The sequence below is a fragment of the Maylandia zebra genome, linkage group LG7, assembly GCF_041146795.1.
Source record: "Maylandia zebra isolate NMK-2024a linkage group LG7, Mzebra_GT3a, whole genome shotgun sequence".
NCBI lineage: Eukaryota > Metazoa > Chordata > Actinopteri > Cichliformes > Cichlidae > Maylandia > Maylandia zebra.
In genome coordinates this window covers 5,300,809-5,325,782 of record NC_135173.1, presented here as the reverse complement: position 1 = coordinate 5,325,782, position 24,974 = coordinate 5,300,809, and positions in this window count along the sequence as shown.

Here is a 24,974-nt window from a genome sequence, read left to right as displayed (position 1 = left end):
AAAAAGCATGATTCACCAGGCACAACGTGCACGCGGTAATTCAGTTTTATTTGATATTGTCCAGATTCCCATATCCTACAGCATTGAAGTTTTTCTTTTCAAGAGTGGATATGTAGAAGAAAGAACAGTGTGATCTTTGCACATTTAATTACATGATATAAATAAATGTTGGCTGCCTGTACCTTAAATATCATCGTATTATTTTTTGGTTTAAATCGTTTTGTTCTAGAGCTCTTAAATACAAAAATAAAGTAAATGGTATCCACATAAATTCAACCTATTGTTTTACTGGTTATAAACAGTCTATTTGTCTTTCCATGGATCTCTAGATAGAGCTGCAGTGGTTATCATGCAAGAACGCTCGGTACCTCTCTGTTTTATCACCCGTATCACCCCATACCCAGCAGGCTTTCCCTCAGCTCTTTGCCTTCCCCGGGGGCTTGCCCCTAGGCACTGGTGGGCTACTGTTGGTGGATACCGTATCTATGGATGGCAGGCTTTGGAAAACATGTCTGAGTGAGACAGATGAGGATAGGATGATGAGACAGAGAAGAAAAAAAACCAAACTCACAGGAATGAGAAAGAGGTGAAACAGACAGCGAGAGAAAAAAAGAGGGAAAAATCACAAGAGGAAGAGAGAAAAGAGAGAGGCTCATTCAGGGGGGAAGACAGAGTTCCCCCTTTTTTCCCTCTTGTTTTTGACGGGCCAATTCATGTTTTTTTCTTTCCTCCTCTTTCTTTTTTTGACACAGGTAGTCGAGACTGGCTCACCCGAGTGAAGCCACCTGGTGTGTCGCCCTCCCTTTCCTTTCCTCCCATATTTGCAGTCAGTGACCATCTTCCTGTCAGCATGCCAGGTCACCTTGGCAACTCCACTCCATTAGAACGTGCAAGGAAATATTTTACCGTTTTTTATTATCTCTTTATTTGCTTCTGACACTGTGCTTTTTACTGTGTGTGTGCATGTGGTTGTGTGCGTGTGTGTGTGTGTGTGTGTGCGTGTGTGTGCATGTATTTTTCTAATCTCTCCTTGTATCCCATACCACATATCCCCTTCTCAGTGCAGTGCGGGATTGTGAAGAGAATGTGCAGCTTGCTTTAAGTGGAACTTTAAGAGTCGCACAACATGCAGCTGGTCTTTATTACTTCCCCTTTGGTTCACTGAAGCATAATTACATTCTGACTTCATCCCAACCTTAGTATGACCTCTGCTCTCCTGTCAGACGTATTGGCAACACACACACACACACACACACACACACACACACACACACACACACACACACACACACACACACGCGCACACACACACACACACACACACACACAGACATAAGATACAGACACACACGTGCAAAACTTTCAAATATATGGATGTTAACATGAATATCGCGAATGTACATTTTTCTTGCATGCACTTAAAGTGCAGTCACTTGTACACAGACACACACAGACACACAATCCCACCTACAAACAGGCAGACAGAGACATTTAGACTCAGTCTGAGCTGAGATCATGCTGGACCAATATAATAGTGTAAGTGAGCCCAAACACAAATTGAGCTCCTGCTGGAAAACTCTGCTCCATACGAGTTCTTGTTTGTGTGTGTGTGTGTGTGTGTGTGTGTGTGTGTGTGTGTGTGTGTGTGTGTGTGTGTGTGTGTGTGCGTGTGTCTGTTTGAGGTTTGCCGGATGGAAATGAACCCCACTGACCTCGTCCCTCCCTCCCTCTGGTTTTCCTGTCCTCTGCTGTTTTAATTGGAAACGGTTGCAAATCAGTCACAAATTATGACTTTTTACTGTCACTTTTCCATCCTCGTCGTCTTCTTCCTATTTTTCTCCGCTTGGCTCTTTCTCGAAGGTGTGTCCACTTTCTCTTTTTCTCACTTTTGAAGTGGTGATGTTATGGGTTTTCCAGTCTGAAGTTTTTTTTCTTTTCTTTTCTAATTATGTCCTTCAATCGGTCAACATCAAAAAGCTTTTCTTTTGCAAATGAATCAAGGTGAGAACATCTAAATGGGGCCACGCATCAGTTTTTGTTACCTTAAAAAACATGGAGACTAGCCAGGTTAAATGGGTGTTGGGTTCTATTGTGCTCCAAAGTAGTTGGACAGGGGACTAAGGGTATATCGGGGTTGTTTATGGGGTGATGCTGGACTGGGTGGGCTTGTTAAACATCATTAGGGCCTCCTGACGTCACCGGCCTGATGTTTGGGAAACACAAAATGTCCCTCTGATGTGCCGATGCCATGCTACTCAACTCACAGCAAATATTTACCAGCAGAAAAGCCACACTTCTGGCAAAGCCAAGATAATATAGAGCCAAGTAATCTTCTTGATTACTCTTGGTTTATTCCACGACAGCCATTACAAAGATACCCCCTCTCTTCAGCATTTAGCTTGAGTAAAAACTGCCACAAGACATCAATATTGTACTGTACATGTAGTGATACATATGTGTTGTGATTAGAGCTGCATACAATGAAGTCCTTTTGCTCAGATCTATCAATGTTATGTGATTAGTGGACTCACTGGCACCAAAAAAGAGGCATAGAGTTAGAAGCTGACATCATGTTGTTTCCCCCTTTTGCCAAATCATATCACTCAGTGTTATGAAGATTATTATCACAAGTGACAGGGACACTGGGGTGCCCTGCCACTGTAATGTGTTCCAAAGTATCCATCAGGGTTTTCCCTCAATTTGGAAATGAGGTAATTTTCATATGGCAATGCAGTTCTAACTTTAAACCAGGTTTGGTCCACTGTTTCCCACTCCACCCTTCAACCACAACAGAAATATCACTCACTCAGCTTGTCTGAGAGCACTTGTATGTGTGTGTGCAGCATGGCGAAAAAGGCAGCGTGTGTGAAAGTAAAATAAAGTGTGAGACTCTCACATCCTCACAATAAGAACAATATAATGTGAGATGGAAATGCTTCAGTGGGAGTGATGTCAGATAGATTTTACACAGGATGCAGCTGTAAGGGTTCACTGCTTCAGTCATGGAACAGAGCTCAGCTCAAAGCCATTTTAGAGGTTCTTCTACCCGCCTCGTATTTTATCACCACATTAATAACACTGAAGCATTGACTGTAAATCAATATTCACATCGTTTTTGTCATCTGCCATGTGAGTGTTTTGTGAGGTCCATAGTGGTATTCTGAAGATTTGTATTCATTAAGTTCGCTGCTTCTCTCCTCTACCTGCTCTCTCCGTGAAGACAGTTCTCATTGTGCACTCTCATTGTCCACTGCACACACGTCCAAATTTAGCCACCTGCTACGGTTGGCTGATCATTTTTGATGGTGCTTGGTTCCTGATGGTGTGCTGCTATTAGCGTGAAGCAAAGCTACCTTGGGTTGGCAAATGCATGAGTTTTGTATCTCTGCCTGGACCTATTGCTCCTCTTCTTCATTTCTTTTCTTTCCCTCTTCTATTTCGAGAAGATTACCACAGCCTGGGCCCATTACAGGGGGAGAATGTCTGGATTCATATGTCTGTGTCAGAGTGGTGTGAAGGACTGCTGCAGCTGGTGTAGATGACAACTCTACTTCAAAAATATAATCATACATAGCGGCTGCCGAAGTGACATGGTCAAGAGCATTTGCCTAATGATGATTATATGCACCAGGGAGTCCCAAAGAGGATGGTTTAAAATCGAGCGGTAGATATCAGGTGGTGGAAGTAAAGCTGGTACTGAAAGAAGGCAACCTACTAATATATATATATACCTACCAGCATATACACCTACCAATATATGCTGACCCCCCGGTGGCCCCATATCTGCCAAGACTGTCCTGTGTTGGAAATCATTCTAATAAACAAGAGCACAAGAGAGAGGAAAACACCCTACAATGAGCTGAAACATTAACTTGTTCCTGCTTAAAACTGATTATTATAGAATTTCAACTTTAATAGCAGGAACTAGGCATATAACTCTTTTCGCTCTGTCATTTTTGCCATATTTTTCAAGTGAGCTATATTTGAAAATAGCATAATAAAACTGGAAATTCTGTTTTTGTTGTGCCACCCAATATTTTTATTGGGCCCTGTATGGCCACCCCTGTGAAAAAATTCTGGAGGCGCTACTGCAACCTCATAAAGCAAATCATCATAAGATCAAAAATGACTTTGAAATAGTTGATTTTGAGTTTAGGGATGGCTAGTATACTTTATTTTCTGAACTATGCTACTCGTATTCCAAGATCTATCTTCACCTTGATGATCACTCTAAAATAGCAACAGTTACTCCTTTTGAGCTTTTTTCGCTCACTGGGCTATGTTGTTTTGTGTAATTCTGGGAAATTCTCAAAGTTCATTGTTCCCACTGTTCCTCTCTCATTAAAAAGGAACAGAAACGTGTGGGCACTCCAAAACCAAGCCAGCACAATGGGCATGGCTTCCACTGCATTTCAGTATGGCACATATGCCAACAAATGTGATGTAAGATGACCTTAACTGATAGTTTTGTGCCAGATGTAAACAAAATGTCATGTGTAGCGGTAAAATGGAAAACAAAACTGACAGAAATAGAAATTCCTACAATGTCTGTGTTTGGCATTTAAAAACAGTGCCTGCTTTTTAAAAATATTTTCCTGCTTTCACCTTCTGCTCATTGTCACATCAGTCATGTGTTCATGTCATGTGGTGGTGCCAAAGCTTTTAACAAAATCCTGAAAATAATCACTGAATCATACACTGAATATAATCATTTACACCAGTCTTTTACAGCTATTCCATCAATTTCCCCTTTTATACGCATTTTAATTTGTGCATGTGCTGGGTTTATGCATATGTGTGGGTGTGTGGTCAAATGTGTAAGTGACCTGTGCAGTGACGACTGCTAATTTGAAAGGGAATGACATCATCATATGGGAGTACACAATCTAAACTATACTTGCTGAAATAGTTGCCACAACTAAATTACACTTTGGCATACATGCTCTTGGCTAAGCTCAGCAACATGAATCTACAGTACGTCACATGATCCACAATATGCGTACATCTCATATATAGTGATTTTGTTTTCAAGCCATTTCTTGCATATTTTCTCAACTTAAAAGATAAACTGCACCATTACTTATTTTTTTGTGTTCACCCTCCAAATATTGTTTTTTTAAATGAACATTTCCTCTCTCACTGTACTCTTCATGTGAATATGTGAAAATCTGGGTGTGTATCCTGTAGTCTGCAGGTCCAGGGGCCTTAAAGGGAGCTGCAGTTCGATCCAAATGAATGGGGGCATTATGTAAGTGGTTACACCATGGAGAAATTATGTAAATGGATCCGTTGCTACACAACAATGCTGCTCCTGTCAAAACATAAACAACAATGTACAAATGGCCAAATGTTCACAATGTTGAAAAATGATGGAATATGCCCTAGAGGTGGTACACATGATTATATGTACACACATAAGGGAAGTTTGCACCAGTTTACAAATGCTCGTCTTGAATTTATGAATCATAGTCTGCTCCCCTAAATGCTGACTTTCAGTGAAATTAACTTTTTGGCCAGCACCCACGGCCCTTAATGGAACACGTTCAGAGTTATGTGTTACGAAGATTTATAAAGAGCTCAAGTTGTTCTTACGTGTTTGAAAAAAAAAAGGATTTGATATAGGATTATGACTGTTTGGTCTTCCTAGTTCATCCCTAATGCTGAAGGTGACGCGGGGAGGTCCAGCTGCGAACCATCATGGAACACAGTGCTGTCCCTCCATATACACCCTTTATGCGTCACTACTTGTTTGAACTCGCCTGGCTGTTTTTATTTGGTTATGCGTCTAAATCATCGGGGGTCAAGTAAACAGCTCTGGTGGAGGTAAACAGCCTGAGGGATATGCTTTCCTCTGGGGCCTTTCGCAGCTGATCTTCGCTCACAGACAAACGCACAAGCACATGTCTACAAATACACTCTTGAATTGAGAGTGCAGATAAAACTGCTTACGTCTATTTTGCACTTACCATTGCGTGCCTAGCTCAAGGCTTTACTTGGCACTGCCAGATCTTGTGGTGCTATATGGGCGCCAATGGCTGTTGCAGTCAGTGAGATGATGTTTTCAAGGATTCACGATGACCTCTCTCAGACACACAAACATGCAACCACCTCCTTACCGAACCTGGTTAAGCAAGAGAGAAAGAGGGGCAGAGAGTGAGGATCAAAGCCAGTGAGTGGGATGGATTCTCTGAAATGAATAGTGCTGGGGGATATTGCTTTAACCTTTGTCCAAAGCACTGTGCTTAGGGACCTCCCTGTTTATTTTAACGGCTCTGAGTTAGCAAAGGGTCTCTGTAGCCACAGAAAGAATCTCGTCTAACAAGACATATTCACTACATTTATGCGGGTGTTTCGTGTCACGAAAGGTTGTTCATCTACGAGATTTTCCATCTGCTTTTTCCACTATGGATAACACGGGGTCCTATGATAATGCATTTTTGTGGCCAGCATGATATTTTGACATCACGGGGTTTGATCATTCACAGAGTCAGATGTACAGTAGTGTTTTCATTCCGGGGATGGAGATCAAAACTCTCTTCATGCTGTGTTTAACCACAACTAGGATTATATTAAGATTTATTTGTTTTGGGCCTAACTGCTTCACAAAAAGCCTAGGCCATCGACTTCTCTGCCACTCCCTGTCAGGACTTTAGATGAATCTGGATACACATCAAAATGCTCATGTATGTTCATACGCAGTGGGTGCAGCTCCGCTCTCATTTTGGCGCTGAAGTGTCCCAAGGTGCTGCTGAAGCAGAGATGATGATGTTGGGGTGAAATGACAGGACCCCTCCTCTCCACTCATCGCTGCCTGTGTCATTATCCTCCCCTCCCCTGAAGGATTCAGCTCATGGATGTTTTTCACATACATACACACACAGTGTAAGGTGCCTGCTATCGTCCAGTTGATCGTATGAGCTATACGAGACTGTGTGTGGTACAGCATTGTCGAGGTTTTGCATGCTGAAATGACTCACTGAGTAAGAGTTTGCAATATTTCAACTCCTTTTGACTAATTCACTACTTTCAGCCTTGAAGGATCATCTGCTGGCATGCTATGATAATCATCATTATAAAACATAAGGTCTTATTAAATATTTCCCCACATGTGTGGCCTCCGGTGGAGCTTAAACTTCTTTTCTTGAATATAACCGTCTTGTTTCATGTCGTATACAGCAGCTGGCCCCTTTAGGGTAAAATAATTGAGGTGGGGATGGATATGGTGTCTATAAAGGAGCATAAGGAGGGCATGAAGATGCTAGTGGGAGCGGGTGGTTAGAATAACAATCTGTAAATGCAGTGAATGCAAACACTCGCTCCTTGTGGCAGACTAAATTGGCTCCCCTAACTCCCCTGTCCCACTTGAAATGCTGTGGGACATATTGAAACCCTTAGTTCTTTCTTCTTACTAATAATCAGCCCCTCTCCTCTGGGCCTCTCTCGATCCCTCCATCTTTCCCGTTACCCCTGCTCACCCACAGCTGCACTGCAGCACTCAGAATACGAAGAAACAGGGCAGGGAGGGAAAGGAGGATTCAAAAAGAGGAGGGGATGAAGAAGATGTACGATAGATAGCACGATGAGTTATGAGTTTAAGAGGTATCAGGATGAAAAGAGTAAAGAGCGGTGGAGGAGGAACTGAATGCTGCTCATCTATGGCAAACCAATTAAATATGACTATGTGATGACAAGACAAGTTGCCTCTTTGATTTATCTTCAGTAATTACACTGAATATCGAATGCATTGATATGGAGAGTTTACTGTTCTTATGCAGTTTCTCTGACTTCCTCGCTCTTATCTTCAACCCTTGGAGGATACTGCTCATGCCTGTGGTCATGGCTTTGGTGACTTTGGTTTTTGACTGCTAGACAGTACATTGATTTGCCCTGTGTAAATCTGCCTGGGTGGGAAACAATTTGTGGCTGATGACATGTTTCCCGCATTCATTTGCGCACATTCAGCACACGCCCGATGGATTTACATATCAGATTCATTTTACCCCATAACATCTCTATCCGGTGAGCATCTCAAAGCTCTTTTATGTGCTTTAATACAGGAACATGAAAAACGTTCGACTCAGAGGTTGGAAGGAGACCTGTTTATAACTCACAAAGGTCTCACACTACTCTGAAAACAGCACAACAAGCCCCACATCAAGGGAGCTTTGAGAGGGAAATGAGCGACGAAAGAAAAGCACACAGCAGGAGCCAGAGAAGCCACATTTCCCAATTATTAATATTGTTTTTCAAAGAAACCTAAATACTCACAGGGGATAGGAGAAGGGAGCAGAGGAAGAGAAGGAAGCAGGTAGATTATCTGTCCCCAATTTTTTGCTTCGGCTCAACTGTCAACATGTGAGAGGAACAGGGGGAAAAAAGTAGTGGCCTTGATTATATAAAGACTGAAAGCTGAATGAAACACTATCTTTATGGTGGTGTTAAAGCAAGAACTGGAACTGGTGCTTTGGCTGCAGCTAAAAAAAACATCCTCAGCTCTGAGCTTGTCGTTTTCATTCAGACTCTTGTTTTCTTTCAGCTGAAAGCAAGCTCCCCTGCCCAGAGAGCTGGCTAGTTCTGGACACACAGTCACACAATGGGTTCTTCACTCTCCCACTGCCAAGCCAGAACCGGACACATGCCCCTACGGTACGGTTCCAATAGCCATAACCTTACCCAATGAAAAAGTCAAACACGATGCAAGTAATGTAACGCAGAAGGAGAGGTTGATGTGGTAGTAAATAGCAGTCTGGAGTTGTTTCAACAATAACAGTCCTCTGAAATCAGAGACATATTAACAAACCCCTTAGATTCCCTCACTGAAGGGATGTTTTTCTCTCCGGTCCGTTGGGAAACACTGTTGTAGTGATGGGATAAGTTGTCACATTTAGCCAGTTGTGTACAACGTGGAGGTCCAGCTTGCTTCAATTAAAAACTCCAACGCGTCTGGTTTTGATTAGGGGGTCCTGGCAAAACAAAGGTGATTCCTTTCTTAATGAAAACCACCAGAGCGATTGAGCAGTGCTAAAAACTGGTTAACAAAGAATAATAGTTGAGCAGGGAAGGTATTTCACTCTCATCTTCCTTCCCCTGCCGTTTCCTTCCTTCCTTCTCCTTCTTTTCTACAAGCCAGATGGACGGACCTAACCTTGGAGGGCTGCACATGGGGTGATTGGGTAGGGGGTAAAGAGTTTATGAAATCAGTCCCTTTCCTGGTAACGTGTCTTTATCCATTTTATTCCTGCATATTTTCCTCACTCCCTGTTACTTTTTCTCTGCACTCTTTCCCATCCCTTTGCTCCGTGAGGATTTCTGTGAATCCATGGTGCCTCAGCAGAAGGAGACTCAGGTTTCTGCTTCACGGAGCTGAAGATTTACTCCAGAGCAAATGACTGTTTACTGTGATTTGACATTGAACCATTGCTTCCCCCCCTTGGCCACACTGTCACCTCATCCCTCATCTGGAGACCAATGGTATTTGTTATTTACAAGCACACTACATCTTATCTTACGACCTTGTCACTCTCTAAGTTCAAATTCCGGATAGGCTCTAACCACAGATGCTGACTTGAAACAATTAGGCTTGATGCACACACTGACTGTGACAAAGCTCTTTCAGTGCAAAGTGTCTGGAATAGGGAGGAAGGAACAGGGTGACTGACAGCAAGTGACAGCATAATGTATGCCCCTCTACTATCATGTACGTCACAGAATACTCAAGCAGCCACAAGTGTGCCTGTGATGCTGTGACTTGGCCTCTACGAAGCTCATGGAAATGTGCTGGTCACCGAGAGTGCAAGGATGCGACTAGTGAGCGGTGCCAAATGCAGAGAGAAAAGTTGGATGGGAAAAGATACACGCCACCCTGTCTCTTCATAACGCTGGGCGTTTCTCAGAATGCGGTCTGATCTAATGAGCAATTCAGCTGATGACGCAGCGATTACCTTCTTTCATCTTGTCATCTCTTTTATTTTCTTATCTTTGATTGTCTCTCAATCTTTCATCTCTGTGATCAGGTCGTCTACGGGGCGGTCTGTCTGTGTCTCACTCCCATCCACCTCAAAGGAGAGGAAGTTTGACGAATACACAGACGATCCCCATCTGATTCTCTGATTATTAAAGAGTACTTGACGTGGATATGTTTTGTGAAAGAAGTGGAAAGTTAAACCAGGTTGTTTGTTGAAAACTGCATCTTAAGAAAGTAAGAAATGTAAAATAAATAAATATAAATAAATAAATACACATAGAGAAAAATATGCTTTTATTATGAAATAAGCTTTTAAATGGTAAAATGGTAAATGGCCTGTATTTATATAGCGCTTTATTAGTCCCTAAGGACCCCAAAGCGCTTTACATATCCAGTCATCCACCCATTCACGCACACATTCACACACTGGTGATGGCAGCTACATTGTAGCCACAGCCACCCTGGGGCGCACTGACAGAGGCGAGGCTGCCGGACACTGGCGCCACCGGGCCCTCTGACCACCACCAGTAGGCAACGGGTGAAGTGTCTTGCCCAAGGACACAACGACCAAGACTGTCCAAGCCGGGGCTCGAACCGGCAACCTTCCAATTACAAGGCGAACTCCCAACTCTTGAGCCACAATTTTAATTACGTTATCCCTTAGTAACTACACAGGGATAAAGCTGATTAAGCTATACACCATTAAGCTTTTTGAAAGAGTTGTTGAAGTTAGGTTAACAAGAGCGGTAATGATCAGTGAGCAGCAGTATGGCTTTGTATAGTATAGAAAAGTGTATAGAGAGTGCCAGAAGTGGATCTAGAGAAGGCATATGATAGGGGTCCAAGACAGAGAAGTATGTGAAGGTGCTGCAGGACATGTATGAGGATAGCAAGATGGTGATGAGGTGTGTGGCAGGGATGACAGGTGTGTTCAAGGGATCAGCTCTGAGCCCCTTCTTATTAGCAGTGATGATGGACGGGTTGATAGATGAGGTCAGGCATGAGTCTCTGTGGTCAATAATGTTTGCAGATGACATTTTGATCTGTAGTGAGAGCAGGGAGAGGTGGAGGCATCCACTGGAGAGAAGAGGAATAAAAATAAAACAAGATGTATTACATGTGAGGGAATAAGATGGAGGCAGGTGTAACAGTAAAGATACAAGGAGTAGAGGCAGTGAAGGTGGACACGTTGAAATAGCTGGGATTAACCACCTAAAGCAATGGACAGTGCACAAGAGAGGTGAAGAATAGAGTCCAGGTAGAGTGCGGTTGTGGAAACGAGTGTAAGGGGTGATTTGTGATATTAGGATAGCAGCAAGAGTGAAAGAAAAAGTTCATAAGTAGTTGAAAGAAACTCTTTCTGCAGGTACTGGTTCCTCCTGTTGTAAGGGAATATTTCCTCACCACTCTTGCCAAATGCTTCCTTAAAGGGAATTGTTGGATTTTTCTCTTCAATTTAATAGTGTCTTCACCTTACAATATAAAGTGTCCTGAGATGGCTGCACTTGTGAAATGGTGCCAAATAAATTAGGTGGACTCAATCCTTAAATGCATTGCTCAGGTCACTAGCAACCTGGGTACAATTTATACGTGTCTCACTGAGAGACTCAAGACGTCCTTTTAGCATCATTATCGTGATGCAGCTGTTCACGGGAATCGTGAGACAGGTCCAGCTTGTACTGAGAATTTAACAAGGAGATCACCAAACATGCGACTGTATCAGCTCAGCTTTGAAATAATATAGCACTCTCACTGTATGTCTGTTAATCACAATCACAAGTCTTATATATGTCATAAACTCTTTCTTGTTGAAATACCTTATTAATTTGACTTGCAACACAAAAGATTATGTTACAGTATAATGTAATAATCCTTTCTGTCATCGTTGTATTTTTACTCAGTTGTATATAGTATTTGTATTTGTATTCTATTTTTATCTTATTGTATATTTATTTTATTTTATTCTACTGTATATAGTATTTTATTTTATTCTATTCTGTACAGTTGTGTACTGTATTTATTCTTATTGTATTCTAATTTTTGCCTCATAACTTTTGCACTGTCCACTTCCTGCTGTGACAAAACAAATTTCCCACGTGTGGGACTAATAAAGGTTATCTTATCTTATCTTATCTTATCTTAATGTATGCCTTCTACTATCATGTACTACAATATTCCTGGGACAAATGATGTAGAGTTTTAAAAAGTGGTGAAATTAACAATTGACACAAAGGAGGTAAACTATTGTCTTTTAGAAATTTCTTGTGAAATTCAAAGTGTTCTATAACATTTAAAGAAATATTTACAAATCAGAAAATGTGTATACTCAAAAACTAAAAATTATTCAGCGCCTATATTATCCACCAGAGAGCAACTGACCTTGAAACACGTAAGAGACAGGGGTGGTTTGACCCGGTTTTATAGCACACTTATTACAGGCTAAAAGGATAACTCTGTTTCACATCTATCTACAGAGAGGAACAACCCCCAGATGAAAATCTCTAGAGATGAATGGAATAAAGCATGTCTGTTGGCTCGAATTCAGTCTATTAACAAAAGAACAAAATGATTTGAGTACGTATAGTTGGTGAGACTATATATTACTCATGTTAAATTGCACAGTTTTAATCAGAATATTGCGTAAAATGTAAATTATTAGCCTTTTCCATTGTATAGGAGGGAGCACAGGAAGACCCAAGTGTACAGGAAGGAGCTTTAAAAATCAAATTCTGAATTGACAGGGAACAAAGTCCCACTGGACCCAAAGCTGTGCTTGCAGCATATATATCCCCCAGTTCCTGAACTAAATTTGAACACTGTAAATTACAATGATCAAAAGAAATTATGGGAAGACCCAATCATCACAGAATAACATCAAGTCAGTTAAACTTCAGGGATATCAATCTGTCCAATTGGGAAGCATTTTTTTTGCCAGAGTCCTTATAAGTAGTGGTACTCCTCCTTTGTGCAAGCAGGACCCGAAAAGCACTGCCACGAGCCCGACAAAATGACTTCCCTGTTCTAATTCAGAGTGCATAAAGCAACGAATCTCACATTTTAGAATTAGAATAGAATAGAATTCAACTTTATTGTCATTGCACATGTCACAGGTACAAGGCAACGAAATGCAGTTTGCATCGATCCAGAGGTGCTTTAGCCATGATATAGATATATTACAAATATATATTAGCAATAATATAGATATGTAAGTATATTACAGAAATGGGTCTATTATGGTATGTTATAATGTACACGGTATGAAGGTATGTTATGAATATGCTATAAATATAAGTATGTACAGGCTGTAGTGAGTACAAGTTATGTACAGGATATAAATATGAAAAACTATTCAGAAATATGAAATAAAAAAAACTATACAGAAATATGAGATAAAAAAAATATACAGAAATATGAGATATACAGCTACTGGGCGGTAGTCATTGAGGCTAGATGGGTTGGAGTTTTTGGGTATCGGGACGATGGAGGTGGATTTGAAGCAGGCCGGCACTGTGGGAATTTTCTGGCCAACAATTGCTCAAAGGCAAAAGATTAAATATGACGACTTTATCCGACCTCTATGAAAACAGCACACATAACACTGTGGGAAGCCCAGAGGAAATGAATGATCAGGGCAAATAGTTTAGTAAAAGTATACAAAGGGGTTTTTGGACCTTGCTTTATATCCTGTTGGGAGACAAGTGACAGCTGTTTGCAGTTCAGGAATAAAGAATTGATGCTGCATGCATAGGAAGGCTGCTGGGCATCAAGAGACAGGAGAGAGGCTCTTTATGAAATATTGAAGAAGACTGGAGATGGGACTAATAGCCTTCTTCCTCAACTCCTCTATCAGCCAGTTCATTGCTCTGGAGGAGAGCCTGTGGAGCCCACAAGTAGCTGTAAGCCATTTGTGAGACCGATGAAGTGATGGACCGATGATGTTCACAGCTAGCAAGTGCTGTGTTATACCCTGCCTCCAGCACACTTTGATCAGGTGGAGTATTTCCAGTAGTGAGAATGCATCTGATACAAGCTCTACTGTGAGGGAGATGTGACATGTTCTGAAGGACAACTTAGATCATCAACATGATGCAAGTCATCTGTGGAAACAGCTATTCAAAGAAAAACAAAATCTGATATTTTGATTACATCATGGTTTTTGGATTTATTTGTGCAAATAGCATAGGTCTATATACAACGAGCCATTATACTGCACTTGCTTCTTCCCAGAGAACAATAACTTACAGGGAAATTTTAAAACACAAACAGTGTTTTGCAAAGTTAATGCAAGAGATGCAGTTTTTCTTTTTACTTTTCTTTTTTTTTCTTTTCATAGTGGTAAAACACCTGTCAGTAAAATGTAGATAAACCTTGTTGTGGCAGCTGTTGACCCAACAGCCAAGTAGTAATTCCTGTTATGCTTCTTTGAAGTCTGCTTGAAGTCCAACCCCTGGGGCGCATCTGTAATAGGTGCATTGCAATGTAAATTCTCCACGGAGGAGTTGATGCAATCACATAAAACAGGCAGGTATGCAGACATCCATACAGGCCTTTGCGCTCACCATCTGATGACAAAATTTATGTCACTGGGACTCAAGTGCACACTAACAGACTCGCGAACATAGAAAATATAGGAATGTCAATGCACCACAAGATGTGTTACAACATTCCCTATTTTAGAAACAAGCTTGAGCAGAGAATTTGTAGCACTGGCCACTTGATCCCTAGAACCTGCTGCTTCTTTTTCACAAATGTAAGTTCTGTGACTTCTAAGTCTGTTTTAGTTATCATTTGAAAACAGCTGCCATAAAGGACATATATCATATTGTGAAATCCTTAATGGACCAGTCATGCTAGAAAAATGCTAGCAATTTATAGACAGTATCAGTTTCCCTGTAAGGAAAAACAAATGACATTATTATGATGCGATAAAAGTTCTGTTTTGTTTTGTTTTTTCTACATGAAATCGATCCTGTATTTGCGAAAAGTAAATCTAAATATATTTTGGTTTTTTTCACCTGTTTTTTTGGTCTAGAAGTTGGTGTAAATAATTATTTTCACCATTTAGCTTCAGTCACTCTTCACTCGGGATTATTTTGTGATTGCCCCCTGCTGTTTAACCAGCAGAACTGATTTATCTACAGAGGAATTAATCGAAAGTGGGAAGGCACTCCTTGATTGGTTGCAATGATTTCTAAAGCTGTCTGACTTTACTGAGCAGAGAGAGAGAGAGAGAGCACGAGAAAGACAGAGCCTTCCAGATTTTTCTTACACAGAATGCTTCTGCTGGAATTTTCTTTGTTGTGAATAATTAAAGCCACTTCATTCTGACAGTTTAAAAATTACAGCGTTTAATTTGAGAATTATTACTAAACTCTACATTAAGATGTTTTATTATTATCATTTAACTTCAAAGGCAAAATCTCTTATTTCAAAACACCGTGCTTCCAGCTCCCCTCTGTTTTCTCTGGTCACTATGTTCGAGTGCCACAGCCAGTCATTTTACGACAAAAGCCTTCTCATGCTTGGGTGCTAGCACAAACACAATTAAAAAACCATCCTCATGCAAATAAAGCAAACTCAACGGCCGTAATTGTTGTTAATTACTCATAAACATCCCCTATCAACTGGCACATGCAATGGCACGAACTGGGGGAGCCGAATCAATGGCAGAAAATCCCGGCAGATGAAGCACAGAGGGATAGAGAATGCATTTGTTCGGGTCATTAGGAGCTCATCATGACCCAGTGAGCCAAGGCATTAAAGCAGTGACAAGGCAAAGGCTCTTTCTTGCACTGTGTATGTGTAGGGCCAATTGGCCCACACTGATACCTCCCTAGTTCCTAGAAACCATTGTTTGCATGCCTTCAAACACCAAACTTGAGCCAGTGTTAGAGCAGTTTTGGCCATTTGCCATTGGGTAATTTGATGTGTCTCTTGTGTAAAATGTGTAATGAATGGTTATAAACCAAGATAAACTTGATACTTTTGTAAACTTATCATGTCTCTGCTGTTAGTCATCTTTCAGTGATAGTGGGCAGATAATAAATGTTTCCACAGGTTTTGTAGTTCTTGTTTGTTTACAAGGTCATGGGGGCATCTATAGGATGAATAACAGCTTCATTGTACTTTACAGCCAAGGGGCCTTTGTGCAGATATTAACTGTGGTGTTAATTTGTGCCAACAAAAACATTCTCTCAGACTAAGAGCTCCCTATTCCCAAAAGCTCTCTTTTTTGCATGCCACTTTCATGTGACCTCAAATTAGTCACAAGGCATTCCTTATGTTTATTCTAAAGTATGTATATGCCATTTGAGAGCTTTGCGGTGAGCTTTGATGCCAGAGAGACATGTTAGGCCTTTCATTTCAAGGTAAGGTCATTGGAGCATTCGAGGTTAGTCTGGAAGGCCCATCTCCCTCGTTGCCAAATCCTCGAAAGAGCAGAAGAATTAAACAGCCAAGCTGAGTGGGCGGATGGAGAATAAACACACTGTTTTGCAATCCTGTTGCACAGTGTTGAACTGATACATCAACCCTTCGCAGCTGCTGTGCGTTTAAAACATGTGCGCTGTTGTTTTCAGGTACCTCGCTGTTGTTGACTAGTAACGTTGCTTTGCAGCATTAACGCTTTAAATGAAAGACCTTAATTATAGTGTGAAAATGGAGTATCGAGAGACAGCCAAGCTGACAGAAACCCAACACCTCCAGCCCAGCAGCAGCACTTTGACCAAAGAGGTCAGTGTGGAGTCAGAAAAAGGTTTTCTATTACTCACTTTTATCAATGTCCGCAGCACACAGCTAATATCCCTGCATTGCTTATTTACTCAAAGTTCTACCTCTGAACAGCTCTCATTCAGTGCTTAATGTCTACACCGTTGGTAATTGTTGTTTTCCTCTGCCCCTGAACTCTCATCACCTTAAAAGAATGAGCCCCTCTGTCCTCTTGTTTATTTTCAAAGGCCTCACCTGGGACATGCACCCAAAGGTCGGCTTCAATGGGCTAACAGCCTCAAAGGTGCCCTGTAAATCTGTTGAGTTGACATGAATTTGTTCTAGTTGCTTAAAAGAGCAGGAAGAATGTGGATGCGTATGAGAGAGGCCTGTTGGTGGGACTCACTCAGGTCTTGCCCAGACTGGGGCTTACAGCAGGGATCACTCAGCTTCAGTCAGCTCTTCCCTTCTTCAAAGGCAGGGAGGAGAGTTTCTATGAAATCATGCAATAACATTGAATCTGACCACCCTTTCAAAACACAACTGGACTAAACTGGATAGGTGGGAACGAGACAGGAGGAAGAGATGGAGTTTCACTGCCGATACAATTTAAGATAAGAACACACTTGCTTCTGTGCTGTGGGAACATACTCTATGTAGAAATTCTCACTGACATATTAAAAGTACATTAAAAAAATATTTGTCTGAGATGAATGAGCTGATCGTGCACAGTCTGCGCTGGCAACACCCTGCTGTAGGTCTACACTGTGGTGTGTATTCACACAGATGAGCTTTACTGTTTAACTGCTTGTGAATTTGCTGCCCCATTTCAGAACATATAAACTGAGGTTATTACTAAAGAGTGCCTCAGTGTGGCTGCCGCATTCAAATTTCAACTTAAGGATGCATCATTTTCGTGGTCACGGTGATACATTTTGTTTTTATTTTATAAATACAGGAACACCTCAGCCATTTCCATTACATCTCGCGCAAACTGTGACCTGACCTGATTAGTGTTTTAGAGGTCAAAGGTCACAGTCACTGTGACCTCACAAAACCTTTTTGCCCATGGTTCAAGAATCCATCTGTTAATTATTACTAATTCTGACACATATGTTAAATAGGTTAAAAATAATGACATTTCATATCTGAAAGATCAAAGGTCAACTTTATATTGACCTCATAATGTTCTTCAAATGCATGTTTGGCCTTTAATACACTCCATAACAACGGAAGAGAAAAAGAGCATGGGTTAAATTGTGTTTGAGCGATCCAGAAGGGCATTCTATTATCTTCACTTAATGATTAATCTGATGCAGTTTATTTTGGCATTTTTGCCTTTATTGGATAGTGAAACAATGATGATAAACAGGAAGTGAGGGAACACGTGCAGCAAACGGGGTCGGACTCAAACCTGGGGTGCTGATATCACTCACTGAGCTAAACTGGCACCCCGACTACCCAGTTATCCACGTCAGGATGAACCAGTTTGTATTATTCAATTCAGGTTTATTTACAAAGAGCCACCTCAGAACAACAGCTCAAGGAACGTTATGCTGTAAGGTAAAGGCCCTGACAGTCAACAATCATATGATAGTTTGATTGTTGGGGTTTTGTGTGAAGTTTGAGTTTCTATTATTGTGGTTAAGTTTACAGAGGTGGAATACTAAATAGGTGCAGAGCAGGCTCAGTGTTTAATTAGATGATAATAATTAGTTTAATTCAGCAAATTCTACATTTTAAACTTGCCTTTATTCTGGCTTGGCGTTGAGTGATGTAACATTAATATCTATCTTGTTGAATTCAGTTAGCTCAATCCACTAAGAGCAGTGAAACCCCAGAGCAGAGGAACAGGTCAGCTGACCACAGCCAGTCCACGACGAAGTCAAATCTACTGGAGCTCACAACAGAAATGATTATGTGACTTATTTCTAAGTAATTCTTTTCCTCGTGATGCACAGCTAAGCAAATACCACTTAAACTGCAGATTGTGAACATATTCCACATTCGCTTAGATATTGAATTAGTGACACTAATCTTTAGAGCTCGCCTAATAAATTCCTATTAAATTAAAAGTATATTCAATTCCGTTTTCTTAACCGCTAATCCAGTTCAGGATTGTGGGGGCCTTGGAGCATGTCCCAGCAGCTTTGACTGGCTAATAAATTTGCCAAATATCCTTGGGCAAGATACTAACCCCAAGTTGCTCTCCAGTGCATCCATCTGAGTATGAATGTGTGTGAATGTTAGAAAGACAGCTCTTAAGCATGGAAAAAAGTGCTTGTATGAATGGGTGAATGAGGCAAGTCATATAAAGCGCTTTAAGTACTCAGGTAGAATAGAAAAGCGCTCCTGCTTCTCTATCATAGCCTTACCACAACAGGACAGACAGCCATTATACCTACACCCAGCGCCTATTTAGAACCATCAGCTACTGTCTGTCTGTATTGTCCTCTCAGTATTGGTAGTTTGGTGAAGTATGAACATGGTTTGTGATTTTTAAAAGATAATGGTATGCTGGACATCAGTGACAAAGTAATAGAGGAGCAAAACATTCTTTCCTTTCTTGGTTAAAAAAAAAAGAGTGTGATAATAAGTTTTGCACTGTTTGTGGACCGATAACTAAAATACCAGGGCCACTGCTGAAGCCAGTCTATATGCAAATTTGAATGAGTTTAGGAGTAAAAGAGAGATTTTCTTTTCTTTTTCTTTTCAGTTTAATCCAAATTCTCCCTGCTGGGTCTCAAAACATATGTCATAATATCAGCCTCATCAGCCAAAAATTAGAAAAGTCAAACTGAGATAAAGTGTGCAACCAGTTCTGCAAAGTGTCAATGAGTGACAAATGACTAGCAGAATAACGCATTATTGTAAAGTGAAGTAAGTCTTTTACTTTGAAAAGTGAATTTAGTTTTTGGGTGCCCCCCTAGGTGGCCTATTAAAAAAAACAACAACCCCAAAACAGCTCAGATGAATGCTGAAATTCAGACAGTTGCATGATTCATTGACCACAACACCGTGTTTACCCCTTGGGTATCCCCTACAAAAAACATGTATAACATCATCTAACTAAATAGTTTGTGATTTATTTAGATTTCTCTCTCAGAGGGAGGCCTTTTGGAGGATGCCACTGTGTCGGGTGGCCTTTCTTCCATGGAAAAGGTAAATTCCACCATTGATAGGCAATACATGGAAGCCATCATCACTGGAAGCTTGTGGTGTGGCGCCTGAAGACTCATAGAAAATATATCCATATATAGTATATGGATATATAAAACACTTAAATAACAGTGTGTGTTTGTGGGGCGTGAATATGTGCGTCACTGGTATTTGAAGTGTGTTTGATGTGTGTAAGCTCCTGTTATTCTCTCTTTGACAGCTAAATCACACCCCCTCCCTTCCCTGTATGTAACCTCAGAAGAAGATTAGTTCATATTTTCCCCCCAACTCTATGGACTGGTCCCTGGTGATGGGGCTGTAGTGTGTTTTATAGATATGCTACAAGTCACCCTGTAAATAGGTCAGCTGTCTGAAGTGTGATGTGTCATGTGCTCTTTTCCAGCTCTGAAATGTCTTCTCTAATGAGCCCTAGTGATTTTGGAGAGGAAAACACCACAGCCCTTTTTCCAATAAAGCCTCCCTCTGCTTCTCTGAGCCTTGCATGACAGAAACAAAAGCTGTTTGTCCTTTTGGGGATTGGTGTGTGTGCGTTTGTGTGTGTGTGTGCGTTTGTGTGTGTGTGTGCGTGGCTGTGTACTTCATGTGCACGTGTCTGTCTCTGCCATTCTTTCAATTTGTGTTCTTCTATCATGCTCTGTGTTGCTCAGTCTTTGCTCATGACATGGCACTTTTGCTGCATGACACTGACTGCATGTATCGTACGCATCATTTACAAAAAGCAAGATGAAAACATTTACGCAATTTTAAATGTCCAATATTCTATGCAAAATACAATTTTGAGCAGATTTGTGCCACTGCATTACCATATCAACCAATCGTCTGTTCTTATTTGGAAGGCCAGTGGTAAGCCGAATTACAAAGTAGCGTAGACTGATTAAGAGTATATTAAATAAAGCCAAAAAGGGCAGAAATTGCATCTCTTTGGTCAAATACTGATTCAAGACAAATGCTTCATATAGTGTGGCTCAGGGAGCATTGTTACCGTACATTAAGGCTGATGATCTTGCAGAGAAAAATAGGCATTAAAGGCAGTATAATGTAACCATGCCCACCAAGGCCACCTAGAAGTATACTCCATGTATGCAACAGCATGCTATTCTTAGTGTCATCAGTCAGACTCAAATGTAATTAAAGCCCAGCCCTGATATCACTGTGCTTTCTCTGTTGATGGATAACATATGCTTGAGTCAAGGTCCGCCCCCTTCTTTTCACATTTCGTGCCCTAGTGCTATGGATTCACAGGGCTCCATTCCCTATCTGTGCACCCAATACTGCCTTTAGTGCACAAAGGGGGCGCAGTATGACTCCTCCATCGCTATATCAGGGGCAATATATTTCCCACCATTTCTTTGACTGTTCTATCTCTTCCTTTTATGAACAGCACTATCAGTATTAAAGCATACCTTCATTATCACCCCCGCTTACGCACAGGTGTCTGATAGTAAATGACATTCCTGGTGCCACTGATGCTTCTGTATCAGACAGGCAGTTGGCCAAGGAACTGTGACTACCAGCTTTACGGCTACTTCCCAGAATTTTCACCAGCAGCTGTGACACAGGGGAAGATGATGATGGGAAATCTGTGTTTTCCTTTTGATAGTCGGTGTTTTCTTTTTTCCTCTGCCTCACATTTTTTGGGAAAGCCTGTTGTATTAATCAGTGACACACATGTGCGCAGGGCTCCCTGGAGCCTTTAGTTCAACAGACTGAGCAAAGAATTTCCAGATTTTATTCTGATTTGCATGGAAATTTAGAAGAAAACAATCTATTACTGTTACCAGATTCTTAGTCAGACCTATCCTTTGTGTAGTCTTCCTTTTGACTGCAAGACTTCTGAATCCTTGAGTGGCCCCCTGGGAATACTCCTTTCACTTACATAATGTAACAAAAGGTTAAAAATGATGCAAACATATTATTAAGTTATGAGTCACAAATTCTCAGATAAAGAAGGCATTATTACTTAAATTTTTTCAAGCTGAAATAATACTCATTACCTATAACTTTATACGTGTGATCAAACAAAGAATCTGAATTTGGCAGTTGCATAAACACATTAGCCTGATGTGCTCTGATGTGAGTGTTCTTAATAATCAACATCAAACCCAAGTCAAAGCAAAGATGACTGTGTAGCCTTCTTCTCTTTGATTAGAGGATTTATCATTAGTCAGCACTCTGTCAGGTGTAAGAACCTATTCACGATTCACTACCAAGAAAAAAAAAAAGCATGTCAGAAGCAATGGAAATCTAGGAATGGACCTGAATAGGACTTGGTTCTGCATGATCGACCCTTCGACTTAGAGGAACGTCTTTGAAGTTCATGTTGGAAGATAATAGAAATCTTGCCTCTGTCATAATGACCCCTTGGATGTATGGGCACATAAAGCTTTACTGCCAGGGAGGAATGTAGCTATTAAGCTCTGCCCATGACATGAAGTGGGTGCCAGGCTAGTGAAGCAGCACCCTGCTGTTGGCCTCTGTAAAATGTAAAGAACAGAGATAACTGGAACTGAGCAACATTGTATGGAATAGCCTTAAGGTCACAAAGGCAGTGAATGTGGGCCCCCATGGTCTGCACATTAACACAGAGGGTACAGCTATAGTTCAGTAATTCTTTCATCTGGTCATCTCATTATCTCCATTCTGCTTCTGTCATATATTCATCTGATGTGAAACAATTCTTGAATTTTGATCTCAGTCTATCATTCTTTATCAGAGTGCACAAGAGTGTAATGCTCCTCTAAGTAGTGAAAGAACTTGGAACTGACTTTGAAGGTATGCCCTGTCAGATTTTACCTCACAGCACCATAGCGTGTGCACATTAAGTTCATTACCTGACACATTAACCTCTAAATTAGGCTCTGCTGGGTGACTCGTAATCTGTCTTTGGCCACACAGACACTTTAATTCCCTCACACGTGTTCACAACAAATACATTTACACACACACACTGAAAGGCACCAGAGGGGTCAAGGGGCAGGATTTGACTGTTAGTTGTGCTGCCACTGAACTCCTTTAACTCTCTTCTGAATTATGTGTTCATTGTATGTTTGTGATTGTATGTTTGCTGGATGGAGAGGAGAGGAGAGGAGAGGAGAAGGAAGGAGGAGGAATTCACATGTATAAGATTCTGGGAGCTCCCATAGTGTCGCAGTCAATAGAATTTTTGGTTAATCCTCATTGAAACTGGGAGCTCCTTTCATGTTAGGACGCCAAAGTGACCCACGGTGACCTTTTGTGCTCTCTCTTTGAGGCCTTGCTCTAACGATTAGCCCATGCTCACAATGCTGACGCATGGAGAGGCAGAGACCAATGTTCCGAGGGCTCCAATGCCCCTTCAGGGTTTGGGGAGCTCTACCACCCAAACTGGCACATCCTGAATCAAAACAGGCCACAAGAAGAAGAAAAGAAAAGAAAGTGAGAGGGAAAGCAAGGAAAAGGGGAGAAAAACGTGAATAATAGAGGAAATCCTCACGACTGGTGATGGAGGGAAAAGAGGAGGAAGGAGGGAGGGAAAGAAAGAATGAGAAACAGAAAAATACCAGAGCAGCAGTCAGCATGGCGGATGAAAGCCACTCTTAAGATAAGGTTGGCACAAATATGTTTTTGATCGTGTCGCAGGGTCCAGAGCAAACGTTAGAGAGATTGCCAAGTCACAATCACAGACATGCACAGATGTTTGCGATATTAATGTTCACAAAGCACACGTCCAGGATGGGTGAATTACCTTACATGGTTGTGTCTTTGGCAGAAGACTGCAACAATGTGGGACAGAAAACCACGCACAGACAGACACGCACACTCACATCCAAAACCCCATTCGCGCAAATGATGTAGATAGACAATATCAGCGCCCCGATCGACCAATCAGAACGGTTTGACCTTTTTGTTCAAAGATTACAAAATCAAGACAAATTGCCCTTAGTGTCTGTGTTTATTTGTTGGGTTTCGTGTGTGACTAGGTACGTGTAAGGCTCACAAAGAGGGAAAGTGTGTGTTTGCGTGTCATTGTGTGTGGAGGTTAACACACATGCATTCATTATTCATGAATGTGTGTGAATGCTTGCCAAAAACATATCGTTCAAACAAAGGCCATTTCTCTGTGTGTGGGTATCTGTGTGTGTGTACACCTCAAAAACACATACTCGCTGAACTCCTGTCATACCCTTCCAACATATGCTATGAATTTGGCCTGTGTCCCGAGGAGCACTGCCATATGACTGAAAGCCCAGACAGCCCCAAACAATCAAACAATCCAAATGCTGAATTGCTCTGAAGCACTGGAGGCTTTTGCATTGTGATATGGGAAGTGTAGAAATCAACCATATAGGTGCAGATTTTTTATGTAAATTAGCCCCCTGGTCCCAAAGCTTTTCATCCTCATGGCTCGAATGCCGCGAGCATATTTCAGACCTCAGTGAAAGAAACCTCAAGTTCTCCCCGGTATCGCTCACATTTTCTCTCTGTGCTAAATCTTTCCATGAGGCCTCAGGATGTTTCCGAGTAGTAGTGCACAGGGTTACATTATTTAACACTTTCAGATGAATAAACAGTGTTCAAGCACTGTTTTCTCTTCTTGCCGCTGGTGAGTTGGTGATAAGAGACACTGACACACAGGCAGGGTTACACAGTATGAGTATGCTCATATGCAGCATGAAGGCTGGAATAAATAGTCGCCATAGTATTGAAGTCGTTTTCTGAAGTCCAGATTTTGCTGTTGAGATTAGATCCAGTTTCACTTTATTTTCAGTAAAACTGCTTTTACAAAATTATGGGATTTTCTCAGCGTCTTAACACGAGGCTAACCACAAGTGAGATTCCACTCATATAAAGAAAACGAGCAAATACTGCTGTGCAGCAGCTAGAATGATCTCAGTCCAGTGGCAAATGAATGTCAAGATTTGTGAACAAAATTGTGGATTGACTCGATACAGTGTATATTCTGTGGCAATGAGCTCACATTGGAGTAAACTAACGAGGCAGGTCTCAGAGCATTGTCTCTTTGCACTCCCGGCTGCGATACTTGATACTTGTTTTCAGCAGGAGAAACAATGAAAGTATTTAGTCAGATGTCACGCAGAGTGAGTTTGTCTCTTTCGCAATTCAAACCTTGGTTCATCAGGGC